Source organism: Trichosurus vulpecula, chromosome 3 (assembly GCF_011100635.1).
Source record: "Trichosurus vulpecula isolate mTriVul1 chromosome 3, mTriVul1.pri, whole genome shotgun sequence".
Taxonomy (NCBI): Eukaryota; Metazoa; Chordata; class Mammalia; order Diprotodontia; family Phalangeridae; genus Trichosurus; species Trichosurus vulpecula.
This window is the reverse complement of record NC_050575.1, coordinates 214665615-214684311: the sequence shown is the minus strand read 5'-3', so window position 1 is coordinate 214684311 and position 18697 is coordinate 214665615. Positions and strand designations below refer to the sequence as shown.

The window sequence follows — 18697 nt, the reverse complement described above, 5'->3', positions numbered from 1 at the left end:
GAAGTATGGTAGTGCTGTCAACCAAAATGAGAAAGTTTGCAGTAGGGGCAAAAACAATGGACAGACTTGTTGAGTTGGAGATATTGATAGATCACCCAGATAGAGATCATGCGATCATAGCATTATAGCTCTACCACATATTAGAGATGAGTTAACTGAGATCCACAGAAATGAAATGACTTGCTCAAGGTTACACCGTGGCAAAGCTGAAGTTTGAACTGAAGTTGTCTGATTCTACTGCTCTCTTCATTGTACTATATTACCTTTTAAGATGCCTAACTTAAGATGCTGACTGCTGATGATGTGAGAGTGGAGTCCAGGAGACAGAGGGAGAGGGGAGAGAGAGAGAGAGAGAGAGAGAGAGAGAGAGAGAGAGAGTAGGAATGAATCTATGGATTTATGAGTCTTCATTGTAGAAGTGATACTACTAGGTTATCTAACCAGATCACCAAGAGAGAAAGTAGAGAAGAGAAAAGGATCCATGATAAAGGCTTCTCGAGAGTCTCTAAAAAGAGCTCATTCACCAGATGACACCAAAAAGCTTAATTTGCTTTATAAAAATAAGCATTTTATTTAACTTTGATTCATAAGAGGGAGAGTGGGGATGGATAATGATCCAGCAAAGGAGACAGAGAAGATATTGTCAGAAAAATAGAAGGAGAGGTAAGGGTAAGAAGTATTATAAAAACTGAGAATAAAAAAGCATACCCATGGAAAGTTTTTAATTTTTGGTTTGTGTGTGTGTGTGTGTGTGGGGGTAGCACTGGGGCTTGACAGTGTTACAAGCTTCAAAGAAGGCAAGTTGGATGAGAACTGAGAAAGGCAGTTGGACTTAGCAGTTAAGAGATTGTTGGTAACCCTGGAGAGAGCAATTTTAGTTGAGTGGTGATGTTGGAACTCATATTGCAAGAGGCTTAGCAGTGAGTGGGAGGTGAAGAAGCAACAATAAGTTCAGATGAGTGTTTGTAGTATTTTAGCTGCAAAAGGAAAAATAGTTATAGGATGATAGCTTGAGGATATGACAGGGTCAAGTGTGGGCTTTTTTAAATGATATTTATTTTTATATATTTTTTAAAAGACTGGCAAATGTTTATAGGCAGTGGGGAAGGAGCTAGTAGACAAAGAGAGATTGAAGATAAAAGAGAGATAAGGAGTGATCTAAAGGGTCAAGCTCTTGAAAATGACAGAGATGGGATTAAGGCCCCTGTAGGGCGGTTTGCCTAGATAAGGGAAAGAGACACCTCTTCTTCAGAAGCTGGAGCAAAGGAGGAGAGAAAGGGGAGACATACATAGAAGAGTTTTAAGGCATGAAGTAGGGGACTAGAGGGAGCTCATGGCAGACTATTTTCATTTTCTCCAAGCAGGGGGCAAATTTCTCTGCTGAGAGATGGGGAGGGATTGTTGTAAGGGGTCTGAAGAAATAAGGGATAATATGCAATATCAAATCCCTCTCTCCTATAGGGAGTATGACAGTCAGGGAAGAATAAAAGCACTTCTAATCAGCTGTTGATGACTCAGTTGAGATTAGATAGCATAAATTTGTTAATGGACTCAGTTAGCATGGTGGTGCTACTCTCCAGTAGCTTCTGGTAGGATAGGAGTAGGAGCAGAGAAGGTAACACAGGGCTGGTGTTTGGCAAGGCATGATTAGTGATAGCACAAAGGAACAAGGGAATTCAAAGGTAAAGGGCTGTTCAACTGATCAACTATAGGCTTGTTATTATGGACTGTGTAAAGACTGTGCAGAAAAATGGTTTGTTGGTTATTGTTGTCCTTTGTGTGTTCTCAAAAAGGACCAAAATGACATCACTGTGTTATAGTCAAGTTATTCTTATTGGTCCAACTGTGGCTGATCAGACCAATACAAGCTCGGAATGTTCTTCTACCACAGGTTGGACACAAATAGTCCATGTGACTATTTGGGGTAGATTCTCTAAATTTGCACATCTAGTGTTTCTTTTGAGCTACTTTGTTCAAAAGCATAGCACCTTCTCTGATGAGGGCATGCCATGCTGGGTAGTCCTGTACAAGTAAGTATCTCCTGTGTCATACAATCAATTCCAAAGTTCTCAGAGAGAACAGAGTGTTCTTGTATCACTTCTTTTGACCATCATGTGAATGCTTGCCTTGTGTGAGTTCTCCATAAAATAGTCTTTTTGGCATTTGAACAAAGATCTCTCAAGAGCCTGGACAGCTCAGTTGGTAGAGCATCAGACTTTTAATCTGAGGGTCCAGAGTTCAAGTGCCTATCTAGGCAGGGGAAAATAAGGTTAGATCAAGGGTAATATGCTAGGAGAGCAGAGAAGAATAGGAATGAAGAAAATGTTTTGGAAGAGTCAAACAAAGGGAAAAATGGAAGAACAGGAAGTTGTGATCAATGAAAGGGATTTTGCAATTAGGACATATGGTTAGTATAGTTATGGATGATGATGAGATCTAAGTTTGTTATTGAGACAGAGTGAAGATATAACCCATGGCAGTTTAGGAGACCAAGTCTTTCTGAGGGCACATCAATGTGCATACTGTAATCCCTGAGTTTGAGGTGTGGGGTTGGGTTGGGATAAAGATGAATCCTTTTAGCCAGGTAAAGAGATTCATTGAGAAAGAGACAGAATGACCTGGAACCCCATATATTGATGAAATGAAACCCAGGAGAGTAGAGGTTGCAAATAGTTGGTAGCAGATGCAGGGTTTGGGCATGGAAGTGAGAAGAAAGGAGTTGGGTAACTCTTCCTCTTGGAGGAGTCAAGTAATATCTTCTGACACAGATCTAGCCTGTCAAGAGATATGAGAGATGGAGCACATAGTACTGAAGGTTGTGACCTGAAATGCTGTGTCTTCGAGAGGGAGCCGGATTTCATTGATCACCAGAAGGTGAAAAGAGGACAAGGAGAGGAAGCCCAGAGTCAATCAGATTGTAAGTCACTGAATCTGAATCTGAACCCAGGTTTTCCCAACTTCAAGTTCAATATTCTCTCTAAGTGCCTAGCTAAGGGCAAGAGAAATGGAAGTATATTTTCAATTCAGCAGATGGTGATAGGGTTAAGGGGAAGAAGAAGTGGAAGTTTGCTAGACATAGGGAAAGGAAAGTTGCCTGGGGCCCCAACCTTCTGGGATGCCATGATGATAGAAGGTAAGGTAGTATCAGCCTCTTCTCTCTCCAAACACCAGGGAACAAGGATTAGAGAGAGGAGGTGATCATGTAGGGTTCCCATATCTGCAAACACAACACCTGGTAATTGTGCCCCTAGGATTCTTCCTGACTGAACTTGAATGCGGTGCCAGTTTCTTTGCTTCTTCCTAAAATGGCCAAAGATGAGGTATATCTTGACACAATTTTGCATTTGAACTGGGCACTCAGTTCCAAAGTCAGACTCATGTTTGAGTCCTTGGCCTTGAAAGTCTTGCACCCTGGGGACTCAAAGATTATGGAGGCCTAAGGCATTTTCTCTACTGTAGTTTGGGGCAGCAGGCTTGGGTTGGTACACTCTCCATAATAGTAGGTGGTAAGTGTCTCAAACATTAGTGCCTGAAAAAAGCTGGGGTTGAGGCTCTACCTTTTGGGGTACAGCAGTATGATGGAAGCAGGAGATGTTAGGGCAAGACCCCACTTTGGTGTCATTGGAGGTCCCCACTCATTGGGTGCTCAGTTATTTGGGAGTCCAGAGTAATTTTTTTTCCAATGTCTAGAGCTGTGGGCCTGGAGTCAGGAAGACCTGAATTCAAATCAGGCCTCAGATACTTCCTAGCTATGTGACCCTGGGCAATTCTCAACCCCTGTTTACTTTAGCTTCCTCATTTATAAAATAGGGATGCTCTATCACCTGCCTCCCAGAGCTGTTGTGAGGATCAAATAAGATAACATATGTAGAGTGTTCTACAAACCTTAAAGAACTATGTAAATGTTATAATGAAGATGAAGATGACATCTGTCCTGATGCTGCACATGTACCCATCCCCCTTTTCTTCATCCCTTTTACTTCCTCTTGCTCTGGGAAAATTAATCAAATCAATCAATATCTTCGTTGCTACTAAAAAGGGTGTGACAGTGGAAGATCTTGTGAATCTCCAGATCAAACCTCCCTTCCCAGACCTCCACCACTTCCCTCTTTGTGTGATGTGTGCCCTTAGAATATGAGCTCCTTGAGGGTAGGGATTGTCTCACTTTTGTCTTTGTAATATCAGCACCTGGTATAGTGCCCAACAGGTAAACGTTTATTAATAAATTGCTCCTTTATTCTACAAAATAAAGAGGAAGAGGACATGAGCATGTAGACCTGCATGAATGCCCCTAGAGAGGGAAACTGGCCTGGGTACCAGAGCTATGAAATAGAGTTAGAAGCTTAGGGAAGTGGGAGGGGGAAGGACAGCAGGAGGTGTTGAATAGACCGTTGGACTTTCAGTCAGTAGGACCTCTGGTCAACCCCTGACTCAGATACTCCCTCAGCTCTGTGGCTTGGGTGAGACATTTAAATTCTTTGAGCCTCAGTTTTCTTACTAGTAAATGAGAATATTAACGGCATCTTCCTTACAGGATGGTTGCAAAGGATCAAATAAGTTAACATGTGAAAAGCACTTTGCAAACCTTAAAGTGCTGTGTAAATGCTAATTACAATTATTATTTTCATAAAAAAACAGAGGCCCAAATGAAAACTGTGTCCCTAGAACAACATTGCTTCTCAGTGTCCCCTGGCATAGTTGGTGTCAGGGTGGATCTCAATCTGTGCCCTCCCCACCCCTATTTAAGGGGGAAATTTCTACTTAAACAAAGAAATAGGAAAAGTCTTTCATTTCATTTTTTGAAGGATGTGGTACAGGGAGAAAGACACATTTCTTCCCATGGTACAGAGGAGTCGCATTGGTTCTGGAGTTAGAGGACCAGTGTTCAAATCCTTCCTCTGATTCTTATTACTGTGTGGCTTGGGACAGGGTCCAACCTCCTTGGGCCTCGACTTTGTCATCTTAAAATGAGAGTTAGACTAAATGGCCTTTGAGGCTGTTGCTCTCTAGTTGCTCCCCCATATCTGCTCTGCCATCTCATCCTCTGCAGTCTTCTTGGCTCTCTGTTCTGTTCCTGGCCCTCTGTTTGCGTCCCTGTCTCATAATCCTTCTCTCTGAGTCCCATGTTTTCTCCTCTCATTTGTGGCCATAATCAGGGAAAACAGAGAAGCTGAATTGCAGACAGGAAGGCCCAACCTGTTGCCAGTCACCATAATGAGGACCTCAGCTTTTCTCCCTCTCTGGTTTCCAGTTCTCTGACTGGCCTGCTTACAGTGTCCACAGAGCTGCATCTCCTAAAGGGGGGGCCTTGGGAGCCAGGAAAGAACTAGGTGAGACCTAGTCAGGACAGAACCGTGCCCATCTGTAGAGTTTTGTCGTGGGTATAGTTTTCTTTGTGCATGCTTGTGTCCTTCTGTACTGGGAGTACCTCTGGGAAATTTTTATTCTTGACACTATGTAGCAAGCTGTCTGGAGTTATTAGGCACAAGATTCATTAAAGAGCTAGAGAATAATGACTTTGTGTCACTCACAATGGACAGAAGCTCTTCAAATCCCATTCTGCTTCTGTTTTATATGTCAAGGAGTCTGACGAAATGAAAATGTCTAATAGGTATTTGATATGTAAGGTAAGTAAGAAGATAGCAAGAGAACATAGAGCTGCCCTTGAATTCATGTCTCCTAATCCAGGAGAATCACACCCTTAGGTACGAGGTGTGATGGCTATCCTACTGTCTTGGACCTTTGAAAAAGCTTGGGAATGGGAGAGCATTGCAGGCTTAGAGGTGGGCAAATGTCCTGCCTTTCCAAAAATCAGAAAGAATGGATTCTATAAACTGCAGCAAGTTATCTTGACTTCCATTCCTGGCAAAATTCTAGACTGTATTGTTAAAAGGATGGTTAGTGAACAAATAGAAAGGAAAGCAGTGTTGCTTCAAAAAGAGTCAGACTCGAATTTCCTTTTTTTTTTGACAGCTATTAGACTTAAATCAGAAGAATACTATAGATGGAGTTTACTTAGATTTTTAGGAAAACACTTAACAGTTTCTCAATTTATTCTTTTTTGGGGGGGAGGGGGGAAGGCAAAGCAATTGGTGTTAAGTGACTTGCCCAAGCTCACATAGCTAGTAAGTGTGTCAAGTGTTTGAGGCTGGATTTGAACTCAGGTCCTACTGACTCCAGGGCTGGTGCTCTATTCTTTGTGTCACCTAGCTGCCCCATCTCTCAGTATATTCTTTTTTTTTCTATTCTTGTAGACAAGAAAGATGTCAAGATGATGCCTGTAAAATGGTACAGTTAGATGGAATTGAAACTGGTTGAATGGTTGGGCCCTGAATGTAGGCATTAATGGTTTGATGTCCACTTGGAAGGAGATCTCCAGAGGAGTATCCCAGGGACCTATGTCTGGCCCCATATTGTTTTAGCATCGTGTTTCAATGAATTAAATAAAGTCATAGATGGCATGCTTATTCATCAGTTAATCAGTTAACACTTATTAAGCATATTCTTATGTAGGTGTATCAGACACTTTGTATCCCCAGTGCTAAACACTGGGGATACAAAGAAAGGTAAGACAGTTCCTTCCCTTAAGGAGCTTACAATCTAATGAGAGAGATAACATACAAATAATTATGTATAAACAAGATCATATTTATACATATATGCATACATATATATATAATTAATAGGAAATAATCAATAGCAGGAAGGCACTAAAATTAAGAGAGATTAGGAAAGACTTCCTGTAGAAGTTGGGGGACTTGAAGGAAGGTAGAGATGAGGAGGAGGAGAGCATTCCAGGCATGGGAGACAGCCAGTGAAAATGCCTGGAGCCAAGAGATAGATTCTTGTTTGAGGAACAGTAAGGAGGCAGGTAGGTGGTACAATGGATAGAGTACTAGGCCTGGAGTCAGGAATTTATCTTCCTGAGTTCAAATCTGGCCTCAGACACTTATTACCTGGGTGACCCTGGGCAAGTCCCTTAACCCTGTTTGCCTCAGTTTCCTCATTTGTAAAATGATCTGGAGAAGGAAATGGCAAATCAATCCAGTGCTAAGAAAACCCCAAACGGGGTCACAAAGAGTCACACATGACTGAATGACAATGAGAAGGAGGTCACTGCATTGAAGAGTATTCTAATACTGGGTAAAAGGTATAAGAAGACCAGAAAGGTTGGGGGGAGGGGACTAGCTCATGAGAGAGGATTTTGTATTTGATCCTGGAGGTGATAGGGAGCAACTAGAGTTTACTGAGGAGGGTGGGGTGACACAGTCAGATTTGCCCTTCAGGAATTTCACTTTGGTAGCTGCATGGAGGCAGAGACTTATGGTGGACAGAGCCATCAGTAGATGTTGTAATAGTCCAGGCTTGGGGTGATTAGGGACACAGCAGTATCAGAGGAGAGAAGGGTGCATATTTGAGAAATGTTGCAAAGACAAAATAGACAGGCCTTTGTAACAGGTTGGCTACAGCAGGAATGGGGATGAAATTTAGTGAGGAGGTGAAAACACCTAGGTTGCAAGACTGGGAGACTGGGAGGATGCTGATGCTATCCACAGTAATAGGGAAATCTGGAAGGGGAGAGGGTTGGGGGGAAAGATAATGAGTTTGGTTTGGGATATGTTGAGTCAGATTTGCTCAGAACACTGGAAAAAATGAACTAACATGCTGGCTGATAGGAATAAAAAAGATTTAGGCAGAATTTTTTTTAAAGTGGGAAAATCTAATATGCTAGCATTTAATAAAGATAAATATAAAGTCATACACTTGAGTTAAAAAAAAAACTTCACAAGTGTAAGGTGAGGGAGGTATGTCTAGACATTGATTTGTCTGTCTGAAAAAGATCTGGAGGTTTTAGTGGACAGCAAACTCGATGTGAGTGAAAAGTGTGATATGGCAGCTAAGAATGTTAAATACAATCTTTGACTACCAGATAATCAGTATCAGGGAGGTAATAGTCTTTTTGTGTATTAGGTTAGTCAGACCTCATTTGGAATATTGCATCAGGTTCTAGGAACCACATTTTAGGAAGGTCACTGACAGATTGTAAAGAGCCCAAAGCTGGGCAACCAGGATTGTGATGGCTCTCAGGACCTTACCATATGAGGATCAGGTGAAGAAACTGGTGGTGTTTAGCCTGGAGAAGAAAAAACTTAGAGTAGACATGATTATTGCCTTCAAATAGTTGAGGAGGCATCCAGGGAAAGGATTAGCCTTGTTTTGCTTGACCCTAGATGGCAGAACTAGTTCAATTTAACTCAATTCAATAAACACTTATTAAGTGCCTACTTGGGGATATGAAAGAGAATGACCGTTCCTGTCCTTAAGGAGCATGCAATCAAATTCAGGAAGACAATGCCTAGGAGGAAAGGTGAAAGCAGGGTGGGATGGAGAATGAGGGGATTCTTGGGCCAGGGGTCATCTTACTCCATGGAGATCAAATCAAACAGAGCTGCAGATGGGAAGTGGAGAGTGAGCTATGAAGTTCAGTTCCTGCCCTCACCCTCTCTACAAAGGAAAGCTTTGGGCAGGATTTAGTCTTGTAGGGGAAGAGGAATCTGAGTGAAGTGGGAAGGTGCTGAGTATCCAAGGCTGAGTTAAGGCATGATGATAAGATTTCAGAGGATCAGTTTATCCTAGGAGAGGCATCTTGCTTCTTGGAGTTCAAATCAAGCATAGTTGCAGATGGAAAGTGGGAAGTCAAGAATTAGGTGGTGGTAGGACCTGGTGGTCAGTGTCACGGGACCTTGGTGCCATTTTTAATTTCCTGAGATTGGAGATTGGTGGGAAGCAGAGAAGAAGGGGAGGAAGAAGAGAAGCAAAGTAAGAGAGGGGACTGTACTGCTCCACATAGGTCAGGTCTTACCCTTACGTAAAAGAGAGTCATAGCTGGACAGGGTCCATAGTCTGGCATGAATCCTGTCCTGGGAATAGAGGACAGAGGCAGGTGAACTTCAGCGCTATGGAGTTAGGCTCTCAGGTTCATTATGTGGAAAAGCACAAAAGGTAAAAGGTAATGTCAGAGATGGTGGTAGGCTAAAAAGCAGATGTTAGAGAGGGAATACTTACTGAGAGGCACAGTCTAGGCTTCAAGCTGTAATAATTTAGTATCAGAAGATGTAGTAGAGTTAATGGGTGCATGTGAAATTTCAGCCCATCCATGGCTAATCCCATTTACCCAAGCCTCTTCCATTGGGAGAGCTTCTTGTGCCATCACTGCCTTCATCTTCTATGAAAATTAGGTGGAAGGTAGGGAGCCTGTTACCTGGAGCAAACTCTGACATTAACTTCCATGGAATTTACAGGATGACTAGCAGGGTTATGTATCTCAGTGGACACATCTACCTTTATTCTGTGTGTCCTGAAGGAATTATATTATTATAAATAAATTTTTGAAAAAGGAAATTGTAGTGAGTTGTTTCAGTATTGATCACAAGTTACTAGAATTTCAGTTTGCATGGGGTCATTCCCTGGAAATAAAATGCTCTTCACTTTTGCCTCCTGGAACCCCTCGATTCATTCATAGCTTAGCTTATGTGACACCTCCTTCAAGAGACCTTTCCTTATTACTCCAATCTTAATGGTTTTTCCTGTTCTTTCCATTCCTCTACCCCCTCCCCTCCCCTCCTCTAGGGTATTTATTTTGTATATATCTTTTATTCACTTCTAGCCTATAGGCTCACTGCTTCTCCTTGAATAGGCTCCAGATAAAAACAGTTGGCTACCAATGTTCCCCCCATCAAGTTCACTTCTAGGGTGGAGTAGCTGATGGAAAACTTTTCCCTGGCTTACAGGGTGAATGTCTCAGGTGCCAGGTTGTTAGACTGTGGGACTAGGTCAAGCTGGGTACCCCTCTGGTCTGATTTCTCACTGGGTTTGGCTGCTATTTCTACCTTTGCTGATTTTTCTATTGTTTTGGAGTTCATAAGGTTGTAACCTACTCTATCTATCTCTGATACTTGTGTACCTAAGATCACGCAAGAATAAACTCAACAGAGACATCAGAAAGTAAGAAGATTAAATTGATTCTATATCATTTTTTAAATTGATCCTGCTTACAATTACTTGATTTTGTCCTTTGGCTGACTAAGTCATGGTTCTTTGTTTCTGAACTTGGTTCAGAAGTTTAGCTGGCCTTTAATGAGTTAAGTTTAGAAATCCAGTTCTCCTGCTAATCACTGTTCTATTCTTGCCTCCAGGAAATTTTCTTTCCTTGAAATAGGCTGGTGGACACCAGGGAGTCTGATCCAGTATCTTTACACCACCAAGCTCTCCTTCAAGGATGTTTAGTTTGTTATCCAAAGAAGTCAGGTCCACTATCTCTAACCTTGCAGACGGACTCAAATAATGAAATTTTCGTAAGTCACAGGAGAGAAGGAGGGGGTTGTTGTTAGTCCCTCATTCCCAACTTCCAACCAATCATATTGTTCCCTATGCCCCAGCTTGGTAACCAATTCTTCACCCCCATGATGCTGCCAACCCTATAACCAATTGTATTATTTTCTGACCTACCCTGTTCTGCTCTTTGTTCTATGCTTATAAAAGGGATCTGTACCTTCAGTTTGGGGTCTTTGGCTAATCTGAGGCAGCCACTTACCTAGTTTATTACCAGGTTCTCACCCTGCTAATAAACTATTATCTTGCTCAGAAAGATGTGTCTCAGTCTACATTTTGTTGACTTTTACTTGAGACAAAACAGAGGCACAGTGTATGCATTCGTGGAGACATGGAAGTTTAGGTGGGGAGATTAGCTAGTGGCAGGCAGCAGGGTGCTGCTGACTTTCTTCCTCCGTGGAGTCTGATAGCATTTCTTCTCCCTCCTATTGAATATAAACTACTTGAGGGGAGGAACTACTTGATTTTTATATGCATATCCTCAGATTAGTAGATAGATAAACAGAGCATTTATTAAGCACTTGCTGTGTGCCAGGCACAGTTCTATTTTGGGGATACAAAAAAATGAAAACAAGTCTATCCCTACTCTCAAGAAATATGCATTCTAAAGAAGAAAACAAAATATAAAGGGGTGCTGGAAAGCAGGGAGGGATGACAGAGGAAAGGTTCCCACATAAGGCAAGGCAGCTGGTCTGGAGGTAGAGAACACCAGACAGTGAGGTAGAAGTAGGAGCACAGCTCTTGGCACATGGCTATTTATTGATTCTTCCCATTAACCTCAGAAATTCTTCCACGGGGACTCAATTCTCCTTTTTCTTTCCCAAATTTCCCATTCTTCCCTCCTTAAAAAACCTATTTTAAATTAGTGTCAGCATTGGGAAAAAAGGATCAGGGAGAAAGAAAGAGGGGAAATATAGATAAGGTGGACATGCCCCTTTCCACTGCTCCCTGGGAATCAGTTCTCTCATGTTCTACTCAGTCTCTGAGCTGTCCCACCTGTTCTAGTGACCTTAAGCTAATTATTCTCATCTGGCCAATTCCTCACAATTCTCCTTTAGCATTGTATTTGACCTAATCTCCTCCTTCACTGCCATATCTTTGGTTTTGCTCTCTGATTTTTTTCAGGGGGTTGTTTTAGTTAATTCAATGCCTCATTTTTAAAATGTTAGTATTAGGTTAAATTTATGCTATAGTTATCATATTTTTTACGCTTCATATGTACCTACTGCTACCTTTTTTGTTTTATTGCTGATCTGTGATTTCTCAAGTGAAAGGATCTACTATTAGAAACTCTCCCCATCAACATGAGATCAGAAACTCAGAAACTTTTATTTTGAGAGTTACCTGGAACACTAAGAAATTTTTATTTGTCCTTGGTCCACGTTAGTTCCCATACCTAGTATGTGTTAGAGGCAGGACCTGAGTCCTACCTTCTTTATGATTCCAATTTGGACTTCTATAAACTCTGTCATGTTTCTTCTTTAGTATGTTGGGAATGTTTACATACACGCACACATACACTCAATCACACATAAGTATATATGTAATATGCATTTATATTTATGACTACTGTATGGACTTAGCACACAATTTTCCTTTTTTCAATAATTACAGATTTTTATAGTTGTTGTTTCTTTGTTTTTACTGTGGGCCATTTCTGAGACTTATTTGATATCGAGTCCTTGGTCAGGAATGTAACCCCAAATTACAACATTGTTCCCATAAGGAAATAAATCTGTTTTTACAAACCCATTTATGACATGGTTTTAAGGAATATAGTCTTGTCCTTTATGAAATTCAAATATTTATTGAATGAATGAACTTGAGAGGCAGCTTGACCTTATGGACTTAGGACTAGCCTTGGAGACCTAAAAACAATCATAGAATTTAAGAATTCGGAGGTATCGCAGTGCCTGTCCAGCACAACCTATACGCAAAAGAAATTTACACAATAATAATTTCCACAAAATATACCTAACAAATAATCATCCAATTCTGTTTGAAGATGGCTGAGGCAGGGAACCCCTTACATTTTGAGTCAGCCCATTTTAGTTTTGGTCAGCTCAAATTGTTAACAGGTGCTGTGGTTTTTTTTTTCTGATGTCAACCCTAAATTTGCTTATTTATATCTTTCACCCATTGTTCCTCATTTTGCCCTTTGGGACCAAACGGAACAAATCTGATCCCTCCTCCCCATGACAGCACCTCAAATACTTTAAAATGGATGCCATATTTCCTCTCAGTTTTCTTTTCTCCATGTTCTTCAGTTCCTTTAACTGAACCTTGCATGTGATAGATTCAAGACCCTCCACCATCCTGGTTATCCTCCTCTGAACACTGTTAGCTTCTTGCTATTCTTCCTGAAGCATGGCACCCAGAGCAGAGCAGAACAGAGCACAGTACTCTAGATCAGTGGTTTCAAACTCAAATAGAAATGGAGGTCCACTAATCCTTATATGAGTCCCTATAGGCTACATGCTGACTTTGTTTTTAGATATAGCTATCTATGTCTTATTATATTTTTATTTTGTTAAGTATTTCCCAATTACCTTTTAATCTGGTTTGGAGAGTACTGAGGGGTGTTTCTGGCTGTGTGTTTGACATTTCTCTGCTAGATGAAGTCAAATGAGGACAGAGTACAAGGGAGTTATCACTTACATATTGGTGAATGATACGTCCCTCTAAGTGCGGGCCAAGATCACATTAGTTTTGGGGAGTGCCATAGCACACTACTCATTCATATTGCATTTGCAGTTCACTAAAAATCCCAGTTCCTTTCCAGAACAATTACTGTTGTCTATTCACATTTCCTCTATGTTATGCTTGTGAAGTTAATTTTTTGTATTGAAGTACAAGACTTTATTTATTCCTGTTGAATGTCATGTTATTAGATTCAGCCCAGTGCTCTAGCCTGTTGAGATCTTTTGGGCTCCTGACTTTATCATTCACTATGTTCACTATCCATACTAGCCTTATATCATCTGCAAATTTGATAAGCATATCATCCATTCATTTATCTGAAGAATTTGTGAAAATGTTAAACAGCACAGGATTAAACATATCCCTTGAGTACCCCCGTGGGATACATGCTGTCATGTTGATATCGAACTCTGAGTTTAGACATCCAACCATTTATGAATCTATCTGATTGTATTTAATTTATCTCCTATTTATTTTTAATAATTAAATTATAAATATAAAATAAATATATGATATTAATTATCATTTAATTTATCTTTCTCTTTTGCACAAGCATAGAATGACTTTATCAAAATGTTTGCTAAAATCTTAGCAACCTATATCCATAGCATTTCTTTCATCTCTTAGTTTAGTAATCTTATAAAAATAATGAAATAGGATTACATTGACATGATCTGTTCTTAATAAAGCCTTGCTGGCTCTTTTTAATAGTCACTTTCCTTCTAGATGTTCACCCAACCATCTGTTTAATGATTTGTTCTAGAATTTTCCCAGTCATCCAAGTAATGCTGATTGGTCTATACTTTCACGATTCTCTGTCTCTTTTTGTCTGTCTGTCTGTCTGTCTTTTTTTCTGTGTCTCTGTCTATCCGTCTCTCTCTAAATCAGGGCAGTAATGTTTCTCTAATCTTGTGGTCCTTATCCTGTTTTTATAGTCTTGCAAATATTGCTAATAGTAGCTCTCACCATTCACATATGCCAGGATCTGAAAATGTAATTCACCTGGCTAAGTGACTTGAATTTATTATCTGCAGCTAGGCTCTCTCTATTTTCCTTATTTATCTTGGATTTCAACTCCCTGTTAGTCATTCTTGTCCTTTCATTTAAGTGTTGGGGCCATTCTCTTTTGTGGAGAAAAGAGAAAGAAAATAAGAATTAAGCTGCTCTATGTTCTCTCTTTTGTTCTATCTACCCCAGGCAAACATCCTGTGCCTCCATTGATTTCCCCACTCCCCTTTTTTTCTCTCATTATAGTTAAAGCAATCCATTTTTTTTTTGCTGTCTTTAGCTTCCCTTTTCAGCCTTAGCTCTCAGCTTTAATGGTCCCTTAATTATAATTTCTTTTTTAAAAAATCAAATAAATGTCTTTCTAGTTGTTTCTTTTAACAGTCTCTAAAGGTGTGCTAATTTATATCTTAACTTACGCTTTCCTTGATAGTTATTTACCTTTCTTGTGTTTCTGTTATAGGGATGTTTGCAAATTTAATTATCTGCTAAATTCTGTTTTTTTATGTAGAGAACCTTCAAACTCTTCCTTTTTACTGAACATCCATCTTTTCTTCATTCATGATTAGGAACAAGTTTATAGGGTATATCATTTTGGGTTGCATATGGAGCCCTTTTGGTTTCAGAATATATTATTCTATTCCCTGTGGTTTCTGCTGAGTCTAGAATAGCCTTGTGTTATTCAACTTTACTTGCTTTTATATATGAAGGTCTTTCTCCTGATTTCTAGTACAATTTGTTGTTTGTCATTGGGATTGTTAAATTTAACCACGATAAGTCATGAAGTTTGAAGCATTGAGCTTTTTGTTTTTTTTGTTTTTATCTGGAGGTGATCTGTTGATTCTTTTGATTAGTTCTTTGTTTTCTGTATTCAAAAGTTATAGCACTAATTCAGTAGTACTTTTGTTTTTTCTTGCTTTATGGTATTCTGTTTTTTTAATGTCATGTTCTTCTGAGAAGCCTATAAACCATAAATTGTCTCTACACATCCAATCTTCTAGATCATTGTGTTTGCTTACATTGAAATCGTGTCCTTTTAATATTATTTCTTTTTTTTTTGCTTCTCTTCTTTCAGATTGTCCTTCACTTCAGCATATTTTCATTCTCAATCTATTGTTCTTTCTTTTGTTTCTTTGTGGGGAGTTGCCAACATGAATTTATTTTTTTCTCTTCCTATTTTGTTAATGATTTATAATGTTTAGACCATAAACTATGCCATTCATTCCCTTTTTACTTCTCATGATTATGATTTTTTTTTTCTTGAATCATTCTGGAACCTCCTTCTTGGTTCTATGCTCTCTTGGGAATTTACAGGGTCTGTGTTTCACCATATGTTGGTTCAATTTTCTTTGCATTGCATTGTTTATTTAGAGAGATTTGTAATCTCTTAGATGTTTTGGCACTTATTTTCCATTCTAATTTTCTCTCTTTTCTATCTTATATATCTGCTTGTGCTTCAGGTTCTTAACTGAATTTTCTTTGTCCTTCAGTCCTTCTTGGTTTTAGGTTTTCCCCCACAAAATCTCTGGTTCCTCATTTTCAAATTCTGTTTAATTTGTATTCACTGCTGGAGCATGGAGGCTGGTGGATGAGAAGTGTTGAATGAGCCCATTAAGTATTGGCACTCTCTATTGTTAATTTATAAGATTGTTACCTTGGTGAACTTCTTGTTTTCTTGCCCTAAGGAGAGTTAATGAAAACTGGAGAAAATGTCTAGTCCTCCATCTTGTTGATCATATGACTTAATATTCATTTTTAGCTTTAGTATTCCTGACTATTTTTATAGGATCATCCATCTCTTGTATAGGATACATTCATCTCTTGTTATCTGGCCTTGTTTCCATTTTCCATTGAAAAAAGTCTGAATTGGTTGATGTGTTCCCTATCTGGTAACATTGTTCCATTCAGACAGACCTTACTTTTTCTTTTCAGTGGATTCACCTTTCTTGGTGTCTTAAGAAATTTTTTATTGAATGACTTCTGTTCCTCATGTATTTAACTTCTGTTTCTAACACATACTAACTCTGTGACCATGGGCAAGTCACTTTATTTCTCTGGGGCTCTGTCATATTAAGTAGTCATTCTACATTGGTCGGTAAAGTTTCCATACTCAAAGTTCCCTTTCAAATGAATTTACACGTCTGGAGCCCACCCACAATCTCCAAACTCACACGCAGGCATTTATACCCTAAGAATGAAGCTTTCTGTGCCTTCTAAGATTATCTAATCTGGGTTGCTGAACTAATGGTAGATTGTTATTAGGCCCCCACCCAGTAACTTATGTACTTTCTATAGACCATGTGCCCACTCCTCTAACCACCTTTGGTTGTCTGGTCCAGGAGTTATACAACTACAATATGAGGACCAAATCCAGCCACTGCCTGTTTTTGTATAACCCATGAGCTAAGAATGGTTTTCACATTTTAAAATACAATAAAACTTTACTTTAAAAATGTGAAAACTATTCTTAGCTTGTGGTGCTAGATTTGACTCAGAGCCATCCTTTTCTGACTCTTAGTTTAGTTTAGGAATGTGTTGAATAATAGAGGTTTGGCCCAGGAAGGAGGAGCATTGTGGTTGAAGAGAGAAATAGTCATTACATTCATATACCACAACTTGTCAGCCGTTCCCCAATTGATGGACATTGCCTTGATTTCCAATTCTTTGCTACCACAAAAAGAGCTGCTATAAATATTTTTGTACACATGGGTCCTTTTCCAACTTGTGTGATTTCTTTGGGATACAACTCTAGAAGTGGTATTACTGGGTCAAAGGGTATGAAAATTTTTACAGCCCTTTGGGCATAGTTCCAAATTGCTCTCCAGAATGGCTGGATCAGTTCACAACTTCACTAGCAATGTAACAGTGTTCCAATTTTCCCACATCCTCTCCAGCATTTATCATTTTCCTGTTTTGTCATTTTAGCCAATCTGACAGGAGAGATGTGGTACCTAAGAGTTATTTTGATTTGCATTTTTCTGATCAGTAGTGATTTAGAGCATTTTTCATATGCCTATAGATATCTTTAATTTATTCCTCTGAAAACTGCCTGTTCACATCCTTTGACCATTTCTCAATTGGGGGATGACTTGTATTCCTGTGAATTTGGCTCAGTTCCCTGTATATTTTAGAGATGAGGCCTTTATCAGAGATACTAGTTGTAAAGATTTTCTCCCAATTTTCTGCTTCCCTCCTAATCTTTGTTGCATTGGCTTTTTTTATACAAAAATTTTTTCAATTTAACATAATCAAAATTATCCATTTTGCATTTTGTAATGCTCTCTATCTCTTGTTGTGTCATGAATTCTTTGCTTTCCCATAAATCTTATAGGTAAACTATTCCTTGCTCTCCCTAATAGAATATTATTGTGTTATAAGAAATGGGGAAGATACAGACTTTGTAATAACCTGGAAAAAATCTACATGATATAATTCTGAGTGAGCAGAGCAGAACTAGGAGAACATTATACACAACCACAGATATATGGATTCTGTGATGACTAACCTTGATAAACCTCGCTCTTTTCAGCAGTACAAGGTTCAAAGACAACTCCAAAGGACTCATGATAGAGAGAGCTATCTACATTCAGAGAAAGAACTATGGAGTCTGAATGCAGATTGAGGCACACTATTTGCTCTCCTTTTTTTTTCTCTTTTGTTTTTGTTTCTTTTGGTTTTGTTTCTTCTTTCTCATGGTTCATTCCATTGGTAATAATTCTTCTTTACAACTTGACTATTTTGCAAATAAGTTTAATGCAAAACTATATGTAGATGATATATCAGATTCCATGCCATCTTGGGGAGGAAGGGGAAGGGAAAGAAAATCTGGAACTCAAAATTATGTGGAACTTAAGTGTTATAAACTAAAATATGAAAAATCTTTATTTAAAAAATTAAATAAAGAGAGAAATAGTCAAAAGCAGGTGAGATCATAGAATTTCATCTCTCAAATTATGTAATGGTAGTAGAGGCCTTTGGTATGCTTGTCCAAAGCTAGCTCTGGATAGTTGTAAGTGTGATGAAACACTCTGATATAGAGGTAAAAAGTCAACAGTTCCTAGATGTTTAGTATAGGTAATGCCAAGCATCTGGATTATTAAGATATAGCCTGATTTTTAAAATGCATTTAGAAGGGGGGGGCGTTGGGTGGGCGGAGGGAGGGAGAGAGAAAGAGGAGAAGGAGAGTTTGGGCATAAGGATGAGTCAAGAATACTTGGGTTCAAATCCCAGCTCTAACAATCAAGTCTTTATCTAGTGGTTACTATGTTCTAGGCCCTGGGGATACAAAGACAGAAACAAAATAGTCCCTGCCCTCAAGGAGCACACATTCTTTGCGATATTTACTTCCTCTGTGACCCTAAGGAAATCATTCAGTCTCTATGTTCCTCAAACAACTTCCTACTAAGTCACAGATGGATTAGAATCTGTTGGAGAAGGGAGCTCCTACACAGGGAGATCTTCATGTTGATAAAATTATAGATCCTTTGCATATTGCATACAGAGGTTTGGCATCGTGTAGACATAGGCTTCATTCACATTGATTTTTCTTACCTCTTAAAATTTGGGTGAATTCATAGGCTTAGACTTATCGAGTTAGCAG

General features: G+C 39.3%; 1 protein-coding gene and 1 non-coding gene across 2 annotated transcripts in view; both read left to right on the top strand.

Annotated features, from left to right (window-relative positions):
• Positions 1–18697, top strand: part of ALK (ALK receptor tyrosine kinase) — a 1045272-nt gene that overhangs the window by 23695 nt on the left and 1002880 nt on the right. The gene's annotated exons all lie outside the window — the stretch shown is intronic.
• TRNAK-UUU lies at positions 2185–2257 on the top strand. Its single transcript has one exon. It is a non-coding gene; the product is annotated as a tRNA-Lys (tRNA).